The sequence below is a fragment of the Lontra canadensis genome, unplaced genomic scaffold (genome assembly GCF_010015895.1).
Source record: "Lontra canadensis isolate GAN:19392208 unplaced genomic scaffold, GSC_riverotter_1.0 scaffold3, whole genome shotgun sequence".
In the NCBI taxonomy this organism is placed as follows: domain Eukaryota; kingdom Metazoa; phylum Chordata; class Mammalia; order Carnivora; family Mustelidae; genus Lontra; species Lontra canadensis.
The window spans coordinates 5,128,456-5,150,473 of record NW_022630997.1 but is presented as its reverse complement, the minus strand read 5'-3'; the positions used below and the strand labels follow the sequence as shown (position 1 = coordinate 5,150,473).

Below are 22,018 nucleotides of genomic sequence, written 5' to 3'. Positions count from 1 at the left end.
TATGGAACATTTTCCAAAATTTACCATATGCATTTTAATGCAAGTCTCAACAAATTTAAAAAGATTCAAATTGTAGAAAGTAATTGATCACAATGAAATAAACACAGAAGTAACTAGAAAATCCCTAAGATGTCTGGAATTAATAAATTTCTTAAAACTAACTGGTCAAAGGAATTATACTAAAATTAGAAAATATTTTGTATGGAATGATGACAAATCAAAATGTGTATGATGCCACAAAGAGGGATATTTATAACTTTAAATGCACTTATTAGAAAAGATTTTTAAAAAGCCTGAGAATCAGTGTTATAAACATAATCTCAAGAAGTTAGAAAAAATGATAGATTAGTCCCAAAAGAAGAATATAAATAAAGATAAGAAAAAGAATATGAGATAACATAAATTAATGGAATAAAAAAGAAGCATGATAAAGATGATCCATATAGTTACCCAAAATCAATAAAATTGGTTGTTTGGAAAACGGTAACTTAAAAGCAATACAATTTATGCTACCGTAAGAACATTAACAACTATGGAGTAAATACAATGACATGTATGTAGGAACTTTACACAGAAAATTAAAAACCTTATTTAAGTGAGAAGTAAATAAGAGCCAAATAAATGGAGGCCACATTATGATAATTATTAGAAAAATAGAATAGTGTAGAGATGTCTTTTTTTTTTTTTATTTTAGGATTTTTATTGATTTGAGAGAGAGAGTACAAGTGTGTGCATGAGTGTGTTGGAGGGAGAGGCAAAAAAAGAGGGAGACAGACAAGCAGACTCCCTGCTGAACGGGGAGCTAGATATGGGGCTTGATCCCAGAACTCCGAGATCATGACCGTGTGAACCAAAGGCAGATGCTTAACTGCGTGAGCCACCCAGGCACCCCTGTAGAGATCTCTCTTTTGATCAAATTGATCCTGTAAATTTAGTGTAATCCCAAACAAAATTATAGCAAGTAGTTTTTTAGAAGTTGATGTGCATATTCTAAAATTTACATGAAAATGCAAATGACCAACTTTAGCTGAAACAAAGTTTAAGAAGAACAAAGCTAGAGGACTTCTATACCAGATCTCATGATTTTGAAGCTATGGTAGTTAAGTGTTGTTGCAAAGATAATGAAGTAGACCAATGTGGCAAATAGGAGTTCCATAGGCAGACTCACATATTTGTGGACATCTAATTTATGACAAAGGTGAACTACAGAGCTGTTTTTATGATAAATTGTTGTGGACCAGTAAAATATATAATTGAAAAAAATGAATCTTGGGCCCTACTTCACACCATACACAAAAATCAGTTTCACATCGATTGTGGATCCAAATATGGAAGGTAAAATAATAAGTGTTGTACAAGATGACATAGGCAAATATTTTTATATTGTTGGTAAAGAAAGACTTTTAAGGTAGATTTAAATAATTTCCTTAAAAAAAAAAAGATTTTATTTATTTGACAGAGAGAGAGAGAGTCAGCACAAGCAGGGAGCAGTAGGCAGAGGGAGAGGGAGTAGAAGGCTCCCTTCTGAGCAAGGAGCCCAATGCAGGGCTCAATCCCAGGACCTGGGATCATGATCTGGGCAAAGTCAGATGCTTAACTGACTCCCCTTAAATACTTATTATTTAAATCCTATTAGTTAAGCGAGAAGTGATAAACTGAAATACATATTTTTAAAAATATAAAAAATTTAAGTGAAAAGGGAAGGTGCACCGTGGAAAGTATTTGCAACACATGAAGTCAACAAAAGACTGTCTCTTCCTGCAAATATAGGGAAGCACTAACAATCAGTAAGAAAATGTTAGATAACTCAATAGAAAATATCTAAGAATCTTGAACAAGTATTTCACAAAAAAGATATTTGGATGGCTAAAATACGTATTAAAAGGTGCTCAACTTTATTTGTTACTAGGACAATTTAAATTAAGACAACATTGACATACCACCACACATCCTCTTAAATGGCTAAAATTTACCTGACTGCTAGTATCAAATATGTATAAATTGGTTTGAAGTACTCTGAAAAAATCTTTTCTGCTAAATATGAATACACTCACACTCTTAATGTATGAATCCTCTTAAGTAGCTATTGTAGTTCTATATCCAACAAATGCATATATGTGTGCACTGTAGTCATATAGAATAGTATTCATGACAACTTATTTATAACAATCAATAATCAAAAACAGGTGAAATATCTATCATTGGTTCAAATGGATGAGTTATATATTCTCACAATGGAATACTATATAATAATGAAAATGAAAGAATCATCTCTGTATACATTCATTCAGTTGTATCTCACCAAAATAGTGTTGACCAAAGAAGTCAGACACAGAAGAATATAATATGATTCCACTTAAATGAAGTTTAACACCAAGAAAAATTAACCTGTGGTCTTAGAAGTTATAACAGTGATTATCTTAGGCTAGAAAGAACTGAGTAGTGGTTGGGATGAGCAACAGATAAGCTTCGGGAGTGGTTACACATATGTGTTCACTTTGTGATAACTCATTGAACTATACCCTTAAAATATGTGTACTTTTTGGTACAGATGTTACATGTTATTAAAGTTTATTTAAAAACAGAAATCTGTATTTGATTTGACTTTGTAGGTTTAATAGTATATGCTTATGGTTTATAATAATTGGAATAATGAAAGCGGCTCAAGTTTTTAAAAAATTTCTTTGTGTATTTGTGAGATAAAGAGAGCGAGCTCAAGCAGGGGGAGGGGCATAGGGAGGAGAAGAAGCAGGCTCCCCACCGAGCAGGGAGCCTGATGTTGAACTTGATCCCAGGACCCTGAGATCATGACCTGAGCCAAAGAAATACACTTAACCGACTGAGCCACCCAGGTGTCCCAAGAGGTTCAATTTTTAAATATATAGTTACCAAAATACTTTTTTTTTTTTTGCCATTGTTAGAAAAGGATTGAAACGTAAAAGTTCTGATACACCAACAGCCATTGCTGCTATTCCACTACTTCAGGACTAGTTGAGTCTGGTTTCTTTACATTTAAGGAATAAAAGAGATCAAATATCCTTTATTTTTAGGAATTCCCATTTCTCAAAAATGATTCCTTATATATTGTTGGAATGTACTATTCATTGATACCACCATTTAAGAGATTTAAAACTTTGCTGTAATGATTTTGGTTACTAAGGCCATTGTGGTCTTGATTTCTTAGCCTTGTTAGATAAGACATCTCTTTGCGCATACATGTTTGTAGAACTTACAGTAGGAGGCTTTTCTGTGATAGTGGAAATCTTAGATTTCCTAGACCTTCTGTTGAGGTCCTTTCCTCTACTGCGGTCTTCTTTTAACGTGTGAAAAGGACCAGTAAGTTTTAACACGTAAGGAACATATTAAACATTATCGTTTATAAGTTACAGCTATTATAACCAACTAAGAAATCTTTTCCCATTTTTTTAAGTGGGAGAAAATAGATTTTAACTTTACTTCTAGAAATATTAAAAAGTTAAGTACAAGTCTAATGATAATACTTTTGTGGTACTATATTAATTCTGTACTTTAAAAAATTTTGGAATCACATTTACCTAAAATGTGTTTTTATAATGATACTATGTCCGATTACATAAAATGAGTTCTTTTACATTCTTAAATTTGATATAATGGGAGTTATTTTTAAATTGAAGGATTCAAAATTATTAAATTACTGAGTTTTTGTGATTTCTCTAAAATTTCAGCTGTCAGACTTTGGAAAGTGATATAAGACAATTTTATAAATGTTATTAGTTAACTTACCTTTTAGTAAATACTGATGAGCATGGTGTTCATCCTTGCTCATTTCTCTTCACAATGAGTGTCTGAAATCTTTTCAACAAACTTGTTGACTCTATCAAGTACTGTGTTGGGAATAATTTTATGATATCCTTAGTAAGGAAGACAGAAATTTTATGGTTCAGGTATATTTGGGAAATAATAGAAATACACACATACATATATATGAGGAAGTGGCATAGCAGACTAATTAAAATGAACAAAATATATAGGCAAAAAATATTGTCTTTATAAACATCATGGTATGTTATGGGATTTAGAATTTTGGAAAGTATGGTTAAAATCACACACTGATAATTTGAAGAAATACTTATCTCTTTAAGGTAATTTTGAGATGTGTAGTACTTACTTTTTTCCTATTGCTCTTTTATAAACTAGGGAATATTGCATATGGTATCTGAAAGCATACATTTATAGTTTTTGAATAATAATGAAGTGAACACCTTATCTTCCCGAGCTATGTAAGAGGACATTATAGTACCCCCATTGTGTGTGACTTCATGATGGCATTCCCTTCATTATCCCTGAAAGAGACAACCATTATGCTTAATACTGTGTTAATTATTTCCTTGCTTTCCATTTTTTATATGTAGTTGCAAACAAACCACTGTTTGTCTCTTTTGAATTTTGCTTCTATTGTTAAACTTTGTATGCTTTCCTTAGATATCTTTTAAAAAATTAAATCTCTGTGTTAGAGATGTATTTTAATGGAGGGAGGTAGATAATAAAAATGGAAGTAAACAAAACATATTTAAATGATAATAATTGCTATGGAGGAAAGAGAAAGCATGGAAAGAGGATGAGTTTTAAGTTGTTGCATTTAAATAGGGTAGTGAGAGAAGATATAACCAAGGCCATATGTGAGGGAAGACCTGAAAGAGGTTAGAGAGGGAGCCATGCCAGAATATGAGGGGCAAGTAGAAAGGTAGTGCAAAAATCTTGAAATGGGGATATGCTTATCATTTGGAATAGCAAGGTGGCCAGTATAGCTGGAGTCGTGGGTCTTAGAGTAGATTGGATGAAATGGTAGAAAATGATCTTAAAGTGGTAATTGGGAACACTGTCAACTAGCTCAGTATAAGGATTTTGACTTTTATAGCAATATGGGAAGCCATTGGAGGGTTTTGAATTGAGAAGTGAGATGTTCTGCCTTAGGTTTTTTAGGGGATCACTCTGGCTGTTGTGTTGTGATTATGATGCAAGAGTAGAAGCAAGAACACCGTTTAGGTTATTGTAGTAATCTAAGAAACAGATGATAGCATCTGGGGCCAATGAGGCAATGTGCAAGTGATGAGGATTGGTTAGATTCTGAATATAGTTTCAAGGTAGAGCCAAGAGAAATTGCATAGACTAAGGGATTGGAAATAGAGTGGTAGAGAGAACAACTGAAAGAGGAGTTAGACTTTTTGCCTGAAGACCTGAAAGCACGGAGTTGGTATTAATGGAGATGATGAATTTTTTGAGAGGAGTAGGTTTGGTGTAGAGGAAGATAAGAAGCTCAGTGTTAGATATATTTAATTTGAGGTATAGACTACACATCCTAGTGGATCTGTTTAATAGGTGGATAGATATAGGAGTTTGGGCATCTGGACACTAATTTTCTGGTCAGAGAAGTAAGGATAAATAATCAGAAAAGGTGACTGAGAATGAGTGGTTAAATGAGCAGGAAAACCAGGGAAATCTATGTTCTAGAAGCCAGGAATGTGTTTCAAAGGAGGGAGAAAATCTGTCACCCATCGGCAGCTGCTAATGGGTGAAGTAATATGAGAATTGGGAGATATTCATGGGATCTGGCAGGCTGGAGTTTTTTGGTGATATAAGTAAGTTCCAGTGGAGTCATAGAATGAAATTCTGATCAGCATGGATTCTGATCAGGATGAAAGAGGATTTGGAGAAAAGTACTGGTAAATTTTCTGAGGAGTTTAGTTTTAAGGGAAAGAGAAAAATAGGATAATGGTGGGTAAAGGAGGTGGGGACAAAAGAGCTCTTTTTTTTTTTTTTTTAAGTTTGGAGAAATGATTTTTCTTTGGCTTAAAGGGAAGATCAATTGTATGTAAAAAAAAAAAAAAAATTATGCCAGAGGGAAGAATTTGATAGAAGGAAGTACATAGAACAAGTAGCCATGGGGTCTGGCAAACACAAATAGTGAGGATAGGTTTTAGGAGCATAGACATTTTATTCATAGGAATAGGAGAAAAGGCAGGTTACATGAATATGGTGCAAGAAAATGGGTAGAGCGATGAGAACTTAGGAAGATTTGATTCTTTTTTATTCTTAATGAAGTGGAAAGTGAAGTTACCAGTTGGGAGAGAATGGGGGATATTTAGGAAGGTGGAGGGATGGGCAGAATGGATGAAGGGAAGTGGGAGATATAGGCTTTCAGTTATGGAGTGTATAATCTAAGGAAACGAGGTACAGCATAGGCACTGTAGTCAATGGTATTGTAATAGCACTGTTCAGTGACAAATGGTAGCTACACTTGTGGTGAGCATAGCATAAGGTATAGAGCTGTTGAATCACTGTGTTATACACCTGAAACTAATGCAATGTTTTGTGTCAATTATATTAAAAAAAAGAATTGAGGATATTTATTAGAGGTTGGAGGTTTGAAGAGAAGTTGCAGTATGAAATGTTCATTTAGGAGGAGAGTATAGAAGTATGGTAGAATTGCTGGCAGACTGCAATTGTAGTCTTATGTGAGAGATACTTAAAGTGTGAAAATAGATTCTTTTTATATTTTCTGCCATGGATGGTATTTGGAATGTACCAAGTTTTGTATTATGAACAATTATAGTATATATGTTCTTATTTAGTCTTCTCTTTTTTTATATATAGGTTTCTCTAAGCTATTTCCTTAGTATTATAAATGCTTGATCATAGGCAATGTCATGCTCAATTTTACCCAACTATACTTCAACATCATTTCACTAATTTATACACTTACCAGTCATGAATGGGAGTTTCCAGTTCTCTACAATTTCTCCAAAATGTGATGTTTGAGTTTTAAAATAAATTTTGTCAACATGATGGGTGTGAAATGATGTTCCCATTTGGTTTTCATTTGATTTTCCCTGGTTACTAAAGAGGTGAAACATCTTTTCATGTTTTTTGTCCATATATTTCTTCTTCTTGTTTTGTCATACTGGTTATTTTGTGTATCCTTCTTTTTGATATTAATCCTTTGTTAGTCTTCTACTTTGCAAACCTGCTTTCTCTTGGATCATGGATTTTCATTCTGCTCTTTGTATAATGTTTAATGAATGTAACTTAATTTAAATATAGAAATTATTAATATTTTCTTTTGTGGCTTGTATTTTGTGTTTTGCATAAATAATACTTCCATACCTTAATATTTTCCATATTTCCTACCATTTTATATCATTTTATAGTTTTGCCCCTCACATTTAGTTTGAATCCAACTGGATAGGGATTTTTTTTTTTTTTTAAAATGTGACTATCCATTGGTCCCAGACCATTCCTTTAATGATATGTTATACTAATAAATTTTTGTAAGAATTATTGCTAGGTGTTTAATATTTTTGATATTTTTCTAAATGATATCTCTGTTAGCTTTTGAAGGCTGAGATGACAAATTACCACAATTTATCCTCTCACAATTCTGTAAGCTAGACACCAGAATGGAAATCAAGGTGTCAGCTGGGCCACACTTTCTCTAATGGCTCTGAGGAAGTCTTTTCTTACCTTTACCAGCATCTGGTTAACTCTGGGCAGTCCTGGTTGTTCTTTGGTTGTAACTCCATTCATTACTCTAATCTCTGCCTCTTTCTTTCCATTGCCTTCTTTCTATGTGTATGTATATGTGTTTTCATGTGGCCTTCTTATAAAGACACCAATTATGGGACTTAGGGGTCACCCTAATCTAGTGAGACCTTATTTTACTTAGCTAATTAAGACTGCAAAGATTATTTCCAAATAAGGTCTTGTTCAGAGGTTCGAGGTAGACTTGAGTTTTGGGGGATTCTATTCAACCATACATTATTTTTTTATTTCTTTTTGGGCTGATATATGGAGATGCAGTTTTTTATATTACTTTTGTGTCTAACAACTTTCTGTATTTTAGTAACTTATGTATAGATATTTCTCAGTTTTTTATAATAGGTGATCAGATTATATGCAAATAATGATAGCTTTGTTTCTTCCTTTTTGGGTCTTACAACTTTTTATTTTCCTTACCATATCATTTCAGCAATCATCTCCAGTTCAATGTTGAATAGAAGTTAACAGGCATCCTTTATTAGTTCTGAGCTTTAACGAAATGCTTTTGGTGTTTCTCCAGTAAGAATGATGTTCACTGTGGGTTTTGTAGATGTTGTTAAGAAAGAGCCTTTTTTTCCTGGTTTCCTAAAGGTTTATATCATGAATGGTTGGATGGATTCTATCAAAAATATTTTGGGGAATGTTTATCTGATTTTTCTACTCAATAATTTACTGTGGGTAATTACTTTAATTATGTTATTATTAACCTAATTTGGGTTAAGTCAAATTGAGTCAATATATATTACTTGTTTTTTGGCTTGCTAACATTTTGATAAACATTTTTGCACTGATGTCAACAGATTTGCATGTGGTTTTCTTGCATATTCTTGTCAGTTCTTTGGTGGTAAGATTATGTGGGCCTTATCAAATGGGTTGGGGATTACTCCTTTTTATACTTTGGAACAGTATGTATAAGACTGGGAGTATTTTTTTCTGAATATTTTATGATGATAACCTTCAAGTCAGGTGTTAGAAAACAACTTTATGTGTAGTATTTAGGTACTATGTCCAATATATATAATGGTTATAAACCTATTTAGATGCTATAATTAGTTCTTAAGTTTTGATGAGGCCTATTTTTGGGAATTTATCCAAGAAATCAATGTCTTCTGTTAAATTGTTATAGAGGTGTGTTCATTATGTTCACTTAGAATCTTCAATATTAGCAACATTTGTAGTTATGTTCCCTTTTATTTTTAAGCGCTATCTGTAATTATCTATCATTTATTATCTTTTTCTCAATTAATAGTGAGTTGTTGACATGATGTTACTTTAAACCTAAATATTTTTATACTTATTTACTAAAAAACAAGGACATTCTCTCCCATAATCACAATATAGGTATCAAATTTAGGGAATAACATTAATAGAATATACTAATACAGCCTGTAGATTTTATTCATCTTTCCTAATGACCCTATTATCTTTTATAGAAAGGATAACACTTTTTTATGGCTGAATTTGATTTCTTAATAAATTTTGCATGTATGTTCACAGGTGAAATTGCCTGTGGTTTTCCCTTCTTATACTATCCTAGGTTTTGATATTTTTTTCCTTGCCAGGTTTTGATGTCCTTTCCTGATCCAAGATTATATCTAAGATCACACATGTGTTTAGTGGTCATGCCTTTTTACTCTTTTTTAATCTGAGACAATTTCAGTCTTTCTCTTGAAAATTTACCCAATTTGGAATGTTTCTTCATGATTAGATTCACTTTTTAAATTTTTGGTAGAATACCAAAATAATTCCTTGCATGATTTTTTTAAACAATTTTTGTTGACATAAAATTCATGTAACAATATTTTCCATTTTGACTATTTTTAAAGTGTACAATTCAGTGGTTTTTAGTATATTTATAATGTTTTGCAGCCATCATTACTAATTCCAGAATATTTCTATTCCCCCAAAAGAAATCATATACCTCCCTAAGCACTCTCCCTCTGTCTCCTACAAACCATTAATCTACTTTCTGTCTCTAGATTTACCTATTTTTGATATTCATATAAAGGAAATATACAATATGTGGCCTTCTGTGTCTGGTTTATTTCACTTAGCATAATATTTTCAGACTTCATCCACACTGTGATATGTTTTACTACTTCATTCTTTTTTATAGCTGAATAATATTTCATTGTATGAATATTCCACATATTGTTTATCCATTCACGAGTTGATGGACATTTGGGTTGTTTTCACTTTAGGATATCATGAATGAGGCTGCTATGAACATTCCTGTAGAGGTTAACTTTATATATTGGTTAAAGTGGTGGTTAAAATGGTTCCAGTTTTCTCAACTGTAAAGACACACTTTTTCCTTTTTAAATTAATAAACACCTGTGGAGAGATACTTATAGACTATGTAAGTATTCTGTTTCTTATTAAACTTTTATCTAATAGTTTTAGTATCCACTGATCATTCTTGTGAGAAAGTTATTACCACGTTGGTTATTGAATAGTGATATCTAATTTTATTATTCCTTCTAAATCGCCCTGAATTTTTCTTTATTTTGTTAAATGTTTTACAATGAATTACTATTTTTCTTTATTTTGCTGCTCAAAGTGTCCCACATTTGGCCACTGTGAGGTCCTTTCAGCCAGGCGGCTGTGTTCTTTAGATGTGTCCTCACTGTCTTTTGCACTTCTCTACTTTCTGGCACACATACAAAAAAAAAATTCCTTCACGTTTGTTCTTTTCCTGCTGGAATAAGTAATTTCCTCTAGGAACCCACATTCCTTTAGTGGAGAATAGTGTTTAAAAACCGAGATTAGGGCACTAGGTTTGTTTATTGCTTTTTTGATGTGTTTACAGTTCCTCTCAGAAGATAGAGCCAGAAAATATGCAAACACACATATCTATATCTATTTTTAGAAAAAGGCATATATCTCTGTCTCTATATATTTGTCTGTCTCTCTGCCTAAACCCTGTCATGTCTGAACTGCGTAAGGATGCGGTACAACATCACAGTATTTATTCTAGCCTTCCCCTCTTCCGCATTTGTAAATCCCTTCTGAGAGTGAGAAACCTGGATCAAAAGATATCTTGATTTCTTTCATTGGAGTTTTGTACTTTTTGTTACATAGGTATTATATATATATTTAGATTTATACCTATTTTATTTTATTTTTTGGTGCTAATATAAAAACGGTGTGTATCTTTAATTTCAAGTATCCGTTATGCTGGTATGTAAGAAAGCAATTGACTTTAGTTTATTAGCCTTGTATTCCTCACCCTTGTTATAATCACTTAGTTCAAGGGATTTTCTCCATAGACAATCATGTCATGTGTGAACAAATACAGTTTTATTTATTCCTTTCCAAACTTGTTTATCTTTTATTTCTTTTTCTTATCTGATTGCACTGGTTAGAACTACCAGTACAATGTTGAATAGAAGTTTTTAGAGAATACTTTTTGCCTTGTTCTTTCTCTTAGAAGGAAAACATCTAGTTTCTCACTGTTAAGCCTGATTTTTTTTTTTTTTGGTAAATTTTCTTTATCAAGCTGAGGAACTTCCCCTCAATTCCTAGTTTGCTGAAAGTTTTTATCATGAATAGATGCTGTATTTTGTTTAGTGATTTTTTTTCTGATCTGTCGATATGCTCATATGATTATTGTTCTTTATCCTATTGATGTGATAGATTACATTATTTGACCTTCAGATGTTTAATCAGCCTTGCATACCTGGATAAATCCTATCTATTTAATCATTAGATTAAAACATTTTCAACTTAAAATTCTCTCTAGTAACTGGGTATTTTTTCCTTGATTCATATATTTCCTTTGCTATTTACTATCTAGATAGTGTTTGTTTTGTAAAAAGAGATCATAGACCAGTAGATTTTAAAAGGAAAATGCACTGTATTTTGTTTAAAAACATTCAACTTGAACGTGCTCTCTATTTGACAGTGGTATAATTTTGTATATGTGCTACTGAAGTGAGCATGACGATGGTATAATTTTGAATATATAGATTTCTTTTGTAACCAGAAAGGCTTAGGAGAGAATGGGAGACAAATTTACAGATGAAGCCATTTATAGTAGTTTATTATGAAAGCTCAATATTCTTTCTTTTACAACCTTATTAAGATGTAGTTCATATACCATAAAATCCACTCAAAGTATGATCTTCAGTGGTTTTTAGTGTAATTCACTGAGTTGTCCAGTCATCACCACAAAGTGGAAACCCTATACTTATTAGTAGTCACTCCTTATTTCCCCATAGACCTTCAGCTCTAGGTAAGCACTGTTTACTTTCTATCTCTATAGATTTTTCTTCTGGAGTTATAAATGGATGATACAATATGTTTTTTTTTTTTTTTAAATATGCTTCTTTAAGCCTAAGTGAGAGCATGATTTCATATTGTAATGTGTATCAGCACTTAATTTTTTTGTTAAAATATATTCCACTGTATGGATATACCACATTTTACTTATCCACTTGTCAGTTGATAGAAATTGGGGTTGTTATTACTTTTTAGCTATGGTTAATAATACTTCTATGAACATCTGTGTACATGTTTTTGTGTAGAGGTTTGTTCTCATTGCTCTTGGGTATATATCTAGGAGTGGATTTGCCAGCTCTACAGTTACTCTGCATTTAAATTTTTAAGGAATAGCCAGACTGTTTTACAAAGTGGCTACACCATTTTACATTTCCACCAGCAGTGTATGAGGATTTTAGTTTCTCCGTATGCTTGCTAACACTTGTTACTGTCAAACATTTTGATTACAGTGACCCTAGTGGGTATGAAGTGGTATCTCATTATAGATTTTGATTTGTATTGTTATAATTGCTGTTCATATTAAGCATCTTTTCAAGTGCTTGTTGGCCATTTATATAACTCCCTTGGAGAAATGTCTATTAGGATCCTTTGCCAATTATTTAATTTGATTTATGTCTATTTATTGTGGAGTTATGAGGTCTTTATATATTCTAGTTGTAAGTCCTTGGTTAATTATATGAGTTGCAAATATTTCTCCCATTTTGTGTGTTATTTTTCACTTAGTTTACAGTGTCCTCTGAAGCTAAAACTTTTAAAATTTGGTGATGTCCAATTTGTTATATATTTTGTCACTTATGCTTTTGGTGTTATATCTACGAATCCGTTGGTGTTATATCTATGTTCCAGTGCCACGAATATTTACTTCTGTATTTTCTTCTATGAGTTTTATACTTTTAGTTCTTAAATTTAGGCCTTTTATCCATTCTGAGTTAATATTTGTCTATATTGTGAGAGAGGAGTTCTTTTTTCTTTTTTCATGTAGATATCCACTTGTCCTAGAAACATTTGTTGGAAAGAGTACTTTTTCTTTTATTTGAATTTACAATTCTTTGAATTGACTATTATGGTTTCTTGAATTTCTACATGAATTTTAAGATCAGCCTGTCAATTTCAAAATAAAACAAAACTCCAGCTGGGCTTTTTATGGGGAATGAGTTGAATTTATAGATCAAATTGTAGAGTATGGCCATCTTAATAGTATTTTGTTTTCCAATCCATGAAAATAGGCTATCCTTCCATTCATTTAGGCAATCTTTAATTTCTTTCCTTAATATTTTTTTTTAGTTTTTATAGTATAATTTTTATACTTGCTTTCCTAAATTTATTCCAAAATGTTTTATTCTTTTTGATACTATTGTCAGTTGATTTTTAAATTATTTTTGTCTTAGGATTTTGCATTGGTAGGTATACAACTTGGTGGGTATAGATGTTCAACTGGTATTTGTATATTGTTCTCTTATCCCATAGACTTGCCAAACCCATTTATTATTTTTAGTAATTTTTTGTGGGTTCATTAAAATTTCTATATATAAGATCATGTCATCTACAAATAGTGAGAGTTTCACGTCTTCCTTTCTAGTCTAGATGCCTTTTATTTAATTTCCTTGCTTTGTTCCCTTTCTATAACCTATAGTACAACGTTGAATAGAATCGACAAGAATAGACATCTGTGTCTTGTTTCTGGTCTTGGGGGAAAACATTTAGTTTTTCACCATTAAGTATCATGTCAGCTGCTCTTTTTTTTTTTTTTTTAATTTATTTATTTGACAGACGGTGATCACAAGTAGGCAGAGAAGCAGGCAGAGAGAGAGGAAGAAGCAGGCTCTCTGCTGAGCAGAGAGCCCAATGTGGGGCTCGATCCCAGGACCCTGGGATCATGACCCGAGCCGAAGGCAGAGGCTTTAACCCACTGAGCCACCCAGGCGCCCCTCTTTTTGTTTTTCTTAATAGATGTCTTTTGTATTAGATTTCTGTGGCTGCTATAACAAGTTACCACACACTGTGTAGCTTAAAACAATAGAAATGTATTCTCTCACAGATCTGGAGGCCAGAAGTCTAAAATCAAATTGTGAACAGGGCCATGCCACCTCCAGAGCTCCTAGGGAAATTCCTTTCCTTTCCTTTTTCAGCCTTTAGTGCCTGTCAGTATTCCTGGAGTTGTGGATGAATTGTTCTGTTGTCTGCCTCCACATTATATTACCTGATCCTCTTTTCTGTGTGTGTCTTATAAGGACACTTGTCACTGGAGTAAGGTTAGCTGCATAGTCCACAATGATCTCATCTCAAGATTCTTAATTTAATTACATTTGCAAAGACACTTCCTCCAAATAAGTTAACATTCACAGGTTCTAGGGATTAAAACATGAATTTATCTTTTGGGTTGGAGTACCATTCAGCCTTTATCAGAAGTTCCTTTCTGTTCCTATTTTTTGGAATGTTGTTATCATGAAGGGGTATTAGATTTTATCAAAAACTTCTATATCTATTGAGATTATTGTTTTTTTCTTTATTAATATGGTATATAACATTGATTTTCAGATGTTAAGCCAATTATGAATTCTTGGGATAAACTCTACTTGGTCATGGTGTATAATCCTTTTTATATATTACTGGTTTTGGTTTGCTAGTATTTTGTGCAGGATTTTTGTGTCTTTCTTCTAAAAGAACAGTAGTCTGTAATTTTCTTGTGATTTGATGGTATCAGTATCAGACTCATACAATGAGGTAAATACTATACCATCCTACTTTATATTTTTGAAGAGTTTGTGAAGAATTTACATTACTCTTTAGAATTAACCAGTGAAGTCATCTGGCCTTCTTCTTCTTTTTTTTTCTTTAAGGAAATTTTTAAATTCTTAATTCACTCTCTTTATTTGTTATAGGTCTATTCAGATTTTCTATTTCTTCTTGTCTCAATTTTGGTAGTTTCTATCTTTTGAGGACTTTATTTCATATTGTTTGTATACAGTTGTTTAGATTGTATTATAATTTGACTTATTTCTGTTAGGTTGGTAGTCCTATGCTTTCTTTCATTCTTGATTTTATTTTATTTTTTAAAAGATTTTATTTATTTATTTGAGATAGAGAAAGCAAGAGAGAGTGAGTATGAGCCGGGGGAAGGGGCAGAGGGAGGAGGTAAAGCGGACTCCCTGACGAGCAGAGAGTCTGACTTGGGCTCAATTCCAGGATCCAAGATCATGACCTGAGCCAAAGGCAGATGCTTAGCCAACTGAACCACCCAGGTGCCCTCATTCTTGATTTTAATAATATGAGTTTTCTGTCTCCTTTTATTCTTGTTCAGTATACCTAAGAGTTTGTAAATTTTTTTTTTTTGGTCTTTTAAAAGAACTTTTGGCTCCATTGATTCTATTGTTTTTCATCTATTTTATATTATTTCCTGTTCTAATCTTTATTATTTTAAAATTCTTTTTGGTGTAGGCTTGGTTTGCCCTTTTGTCCAGTCTCTTATGGTTGAAGTTTAAGTTATGGTATGGAATTCTCATTTTTTCTTTAAATACGTATTTCTGCAAATATAGATTTCCCTCTAAAGTATTGCTTTTGGTGTATTCCATGTGTGTCTTTGTTCTCATTTTCATTCATCTCGACGTGTTTTTTAAAATGCTTTTGATTTTGTTCTTTGATCCATTTGTTATTTTAGACTTTTTGTTTCATTTCCACATAGTTGTGGTTTTCCCAAATAACTTTTTTTGTTTTAATTATTTTAATTTCAGTGTAGTTAACATTCAGTGTTGTATTAGTTTCAGGTGTACAGTATAGTGATTCAGCAATTTCATACATCATCTAGTGCTCATCACTACAAGTGCACGCCTTCATTCCCATCATCTATGTAATCCATCCCTTCACTCCTTCCCCTGTGGTAACCAGAAGTTTGTTCTCTATAGTTAAGGGTATGTTTCTTGGTTTGTCTCTTTTTTTCTCCCTCTTTTTCCTTTGCTTGTTTTGTTTCTTAAATTCCACATGAGTGGAATCATATGGTATTCGTCTTTCTCTGACTGACATTTCACTTAGCAGTATACTCTGTAGCTCAATTAATGTCATTGCAAATGGCAAGATTTTATTCTTTTTTATGGCTGAATAATAGTCCATGATATATATAACATGGACTATATATATCTATATCTATATCTATATCTATATCTATATCTATATATGTATCACATCCTTATCTATTCATCCATTAATAGACACTTGGGCGGCTTGCATAATTTGGCTATTGTATCCTAAACAATTTCTGTTATTTGTTTTTAATATAATTCCATCGTGGTCAGAGAGCATACTTTGTATGATTATAACACTTTTGAATTTATTTAGGCTTATTTTATGACCTAGCATTTGGTCAATCCTAGAGAAATGTTACATGTATGCTTGCAAATAATGTGTATATTGATGCTGTTGGCTACAGTGTTCTACATATGTAAGGGCTAGTTGGTTTGTGGCATTCTTCAGGTATTCTGTTTCCATGTTTATCATAGAATTCATTCCATTTTTGAAAGTGAATTTTGAAGTTTGCTGCTATTACTGATTTATCTATTTCTCTTTTCTGCGCATTTTGCCTCATTTTGGGGGTGTTCTGTTGTAATGTCATATACATTTATAATTGCTGTATCTTCTTGATGGACTGAACCTTTTATCACTGTGAAATACTACTATTGAAGTCTTGGAATTTTTTTTTAATGTCTATTCTGTTTGATGTTATTATACTATATATTACTCCACCTTTCTTATGTTTATTGTCTGCATAGTATCTTTTAAAAATCCCTTTTCTTAATATATTTGTACCCCTCAATCTAAAATATGTCTCCTAGAGAGAGCACATAGTTGGTACCAGTTTTTTTTTTTTAATCCTGTCTCACTCTCAGTCTCTGCCTTTTATTTGTATATTTGATAACCTTAATGTTATTTTTATATAGTTGAATTTGTCATTTTAATTTTTCAAATCCCATTTGTTATTGTAGATAATGCTTCTTGTTACTCTTTTTTATTGCTCTTTTTGTATTAAGTAAATATTTCCCAGTGTAACAGTTTAATGCTTTTTTTTTAAAAATACAGTCATTTTAGTTACTTCTTTACTCTTGGTTCTAGGGCTTATCATATATATCTTAACTTACCAGAATATACTTCCAACTTACCCTAACTTAACTCCAGTGAAATATAAAAATGTTGCTCTTATAGATCTCTAATCCCTTTTTCATCTTTTTTTGCACTATTATATGTAGTATCTGTATTTGTTGTAAGCTCAAAGATACATTGTTACTATGCTAACTATGCAATTTTTGCCTTTCAAAGAGAGAGTAGAAAGAAGAGGAAATATAAATTTATTTTGGATATTTTTGTGTGCTGCTTTTTCATTTGTTCCTGTTGATTTGCATTACTATTTGGCATCTTCAACAGAATTTTGCTTTTATCTGTCACTTTGTGTGTTATTGTCAAATATATTGTACTTTTTTATGTTACAGATCCAACAATACATGTGTTGTTTTGTAATAATTGTTTATCAAATTTATTAGAAAAAGAAAGGAGAAGAAATATGCATTTATACTTTGTTTTATAATTACATAATTGCCTATTCTAGACCTCTGGATTGAAATGACTGATCTAAGACTGGAGAACTTCCTTTAATATCTTATAAAGCAGATATTCTACCAATAAATTTATAATTTTTATTCATCTGGTAGTGTGTTTATCTTGGTTATTTTTTTTTCCAGCTTTCTTGAACTTTAATTGACAGATAAGAATTGTGTATATTTAAGGTATATATGTGATGTTTTGATACACATACACAGTGGGAAATGATTACCATAGTCAAACTAATTAACATATTCATTATCTTACATAGTCCCCCCCTCCTTTTTTTTTGCTGTGTATGGTGAGAATACTTATAATGCTCTGTCAGCAAATTTCAAGTATACAAGGCAGTCTTATTAACTATAGTAACCATGCTGTACATTAGATTTCCAGAGCCTATGTATCCTGCATAATTGAAACTTTGTGTGCCTTGACCTATGCCTCTCCTTTTCCCCCATTCTCAGGCCTTGCAAATCACCATTTTACTCTCTGCTTTTTTGAGTTTGACTCTTTTAGATTCCATGTAAAGTGAGATCATGTAATATTTATCTTTCTGTGTCTGGCTTATTTCACTTAGCATAATATTGTCCAGATTCATCTATTGTGTTGTAAATGGCAGGATTTCTTCCTTTTAAAAAGCTGAATAATACTACACATACTTATATTTATATTGCATTTTCTTTATTCATTCATTCGTTGATGGACACTTAAGTTGTTTCCATATCTTGGCTACTATGAATAATACTTCAGTGAACATGAGAGTGAAAAGATATTTTTAAGATACTGATTTCATTTCCTTTGGACATATACCTGGAAGTGGGATTGCTGAATAGTACGATAGCTCTTGGTAGTTCTATTTTTAATTTTTTGAGTAAGGTCTATAATGTTTTCCAAATTGATTGTACCAATTTACTTTCTCACCAACAGTGTACAAAGTTTCCTTTTACTCCACATCCTCATCAACACTTGTTATTTCTTATCTTTTCAATTATAGCCATTCTAACAGGTATGAGGTGATATCTCATTTTGGTATTTTTTTGCATTCCCTGATGATTAGGGATGTTAAGCACTTTTTCATTTACCTGATGACAATCTATATGTCTTCTTTGGAAAAGTATTTGTTCACATCATCTGTGAATTGTTTAATTGGATTGTTCTTTTTTATTGATTTTTGTCAGTTTTTTTTTATATTTTGGGTATTATATTCTCCATTCTGCAAAGCTAGGTCTAGTGCTGAGAGCCTCCCATTTTTTTCACTTGGGCAGTGCTTGAAGTGTTCAGGGTTATGCATCTTCTACCAGTGCGACAGAGTTGACCCAGCTATCTGTGTATGCTCATGAACCATCTGCAGGAGCACGAGTGTGCTACATGAGGAGGGATTTATGGGTTGCTGGGGGCCTATTTGTGCTATTTGGGGTAAGTTTGCAGGTGATGTATCCTATGAAGTTCATGGGTGGACCTCTTGTAAGAGTTCATGAGCTGGTTAGTAGAAATGTTGAGTCTTTGTTGAGATTTGTGCCCCAGTTGCTGTGAGCACCCTTTTTCTTACTCTGCCAATCTTCTTATCTTTCTGGATGGGCATAATCCTTCTTGGCTGTGGAAGCCAGATACATACTATATTCTCACTTCCCCCATGGGAATAATTGTAGGTTGAAGGGGTTTCTCTTGGGAGTGAGCAGTGTTGTCTTGGGGAGAGGTGATGTGATAATGTTCTTCCTACCCTCTTTGACATTCCTATTCTTGGAATTTTTGCTCCAAGTGGTCCTGGGACTTCTGGGCTCCCATAAAGGTTCTCTTATCCCTCCATAGTTGATAAAATCTGTTTCTATGGGAGGACGAGGTCAGAAAACTCTTATTCCATTATCATATGTCCCTCCCTGTATTTTGATTTTTTTTTCGTTCAGCACTTTGCATATGTCATTTCACTGCATTTTGACCTTTATTATTTCTAGTGTAAAGTCAGTTGTTTGTCCTATTGGTGTTCTCTTGTATGCAAAAAAATCTTCCTTGCTGCTTTTAATATTTTCTCTTTCTCTGTGGTCTTCAACGTTTTTACTATTTTATGTCTGAATGTGGTTCTTTCTGTGTTTTTTCCTCCTTGTAGTTCATGGAGCTACTTGAATGTGTATATTAATGTTTTTCATCAAATTTAGGAAGTTGTCACACATTATTTCTTGAAAATTTTTTACCACTTTACCCTCTGCGCTCGTATTCTCAGTAAATGTGTATTGTTGCTGTTAATGGTGTTCTACATTTCTTACAGGCTTTGTTCATTTTCTTTTCTTATCCTTCAGATAGCAGAATCTCTGTTTTTCTGTCCTCTACGTCATTGATTTTTTTTCTTCTTGTTGAAATTTACTATTAGATTTCTGTCATAAACGTAAAAATTTCAACTCTTATACTTTTGAATTCTAGATTTGGGTAATTTCTGTATCTTTTGTTTTATATTTGATATGACATTTTTTATTTTCCTTTACTTCTTTAAACCTGTTTTCTTTAAGACTGAACATTTATAATAGCTGCTTTGAAGTTTTTTTTGCTTCATCTGACATCTGGGTTCTCTCAAAGGCAATTCTGTTGCCTGCTTTTTTCCCTGTGTATAGGTTACTCTTTCCTATTTCGTTGCATGCCATAATTTCCCCTGAACACTGAACATTTTAGATAACATATTGTAGCAACTCTGGATCCTGGTTTTTCCTCCTTTTCTGGAACTGTTGTAATTTTACTTATGTAGTGACTTTGCTGAACTGTTTTAGTGAAGTCATTTTCTTCCTCCAGTGGATCCTCTGATGTTGCTCCTTAGAGGAAGCAGCCTGAGGATGCATGAAATCCCCCCTGGATGACAGTAGTGTTAGCGGGGCTTTCTGACTTTTCCCTCTGACTTCTGTGGTAAGCTATCTGGCCGCATTACAACCACATGCTAGCACCACTAGTTGCTGACTGTGGGTGAATTATTCTCAGCAATACTCTGGGGGCATAAATTGCTCCTTATTCTGAATTCAATTTCAGCCCTTTTTCAGGCATGGTCTTTGAGACCAGTCTTAGAGATTCTGACTCTAGTATGGCTCTTACTAGCTGTCTTTCCCCCTGCTTTTCTCTGGTGAACTCCTCTCTATTCTGTGTTTTAGCTGATCGCTCTCAGGGAGTTGCCAACTGTCTCTTAATTGCTTACAGTGAAAATCTCCATTGTTTTTGAGAGTGCCCTTAGAGCTTGAAGTTTCCCACCTTTTGTTACAAATAAACTCAGTTCCCTTGGGACATCTGTGGTGCTCTCTTTTTCTTAGCCTGCGTCTCCCTGGTGTGGGGTGAGGTGAGACTCTGTGCCACTACTTTGGAATTGTAGGTGGGGTTAGTAGTCTGTTCCTCCTAGAGTGATTCCACTGTGTTCTGTGCAGGAAGTAGATGGGGGACAGTGGCCTTTGCTCTTCTCAGCTTGCATAGAACTTCTGCCTATGACTGATGTGGGGTGAAGATTTCTTGGCCCTCTTAGCCTGCTAGGCCTGAGCATATAGCTTACAGCTGGGACTAGGTCGAGGATGAACATTCAGACCTCTCATGTATTTCTGGAGTAGAGATTTTGTTACCCAGAACTGGGGGCCATGAGAAGTACTGGCTGTTTGCTGTTCCTGGTTAGCTATCAGTGGCCTGGACTAGGAGGTGAGGAATGAAGGAGCTGTCTGTTCTCAGCTTTACCCACCTGGAGTTGAACTTCCTCCTTGCTGAACTAGTTGTGTGTGTGTGGTGGAGGAGGGTGCTGATATGGGGAAGGATGGGAGTAGATAGTAGGTTAAGTATCATGGACTCCTGCTGTTCTTACTGAAATTTCGTAGACATTCTTGAGTAAATATTTATTTATTTATTTATTTACAAATAACAATTATTTGTTGTTGCTCTTACTAAATTTTTCTGAGAAATTAAATGCCGTTTTTTGGTAATTTTTACCAATTATAGTTCTCTCCCTATAGAATTTGTGGGACTCCTTATCTTGCTATTATGGAAGTCAGCTGCATATTCTTTAAGCATTAATTGCTATAGGTTTTTGAGATATATACTATACATATCTTACTCATTATACTGTATGTACTGGGTTTACATTCTGATTCTTTTTTAGTAGCACTGCTTTATTTGGAATACTTACGAAATATTGATTCATATCGAGTCATGCAGTTTATAAGATTTTAGTACATTAAGGTGAAATATAATTATGAGCGTATATTTATAGTACTTTCAGTTATACTTCAATTAATTAAAAATGTTTATGTTAATTTGATGTTTCTTAAAAATACATTGTGATTTTACACAATATGGATCTACCTCAAAAATAATCTTAAGCAAAATAATGTGTATACAAATGGATACAAGCTATATGATTCTATTTTATAAAGTACAGCAACAATACAAATAGAACAAACAATCCTAAGATTGGTATGGAACCACAAAAGAATCAGAACAGTGGTAATCTTTTAAAAAAAATATCTCAGTACTCTTTATACAGTTATGTTCATCTTGTGAAATTTCATTGAATTTTAGACATGTGCATTTTTATGTATGTTATATTTAAATAAAAACTTAGTGT

The 22,018-nt window shown here is 32.9% G+C and overlaps 1 protein-coding gene across 1 annotated transcript in view; it reads left to right on the top strand.

Annotated features, from left to right (window-relative positions):
* ATRNL1 (attractin like 1) overlaps positions 1 to 22,018 on the top strand; it is a 794,045-nt gene that overhangs the window by 93,765 nt on the left and 678,262 nt on the right. The window lies entirely within an intron of this gene.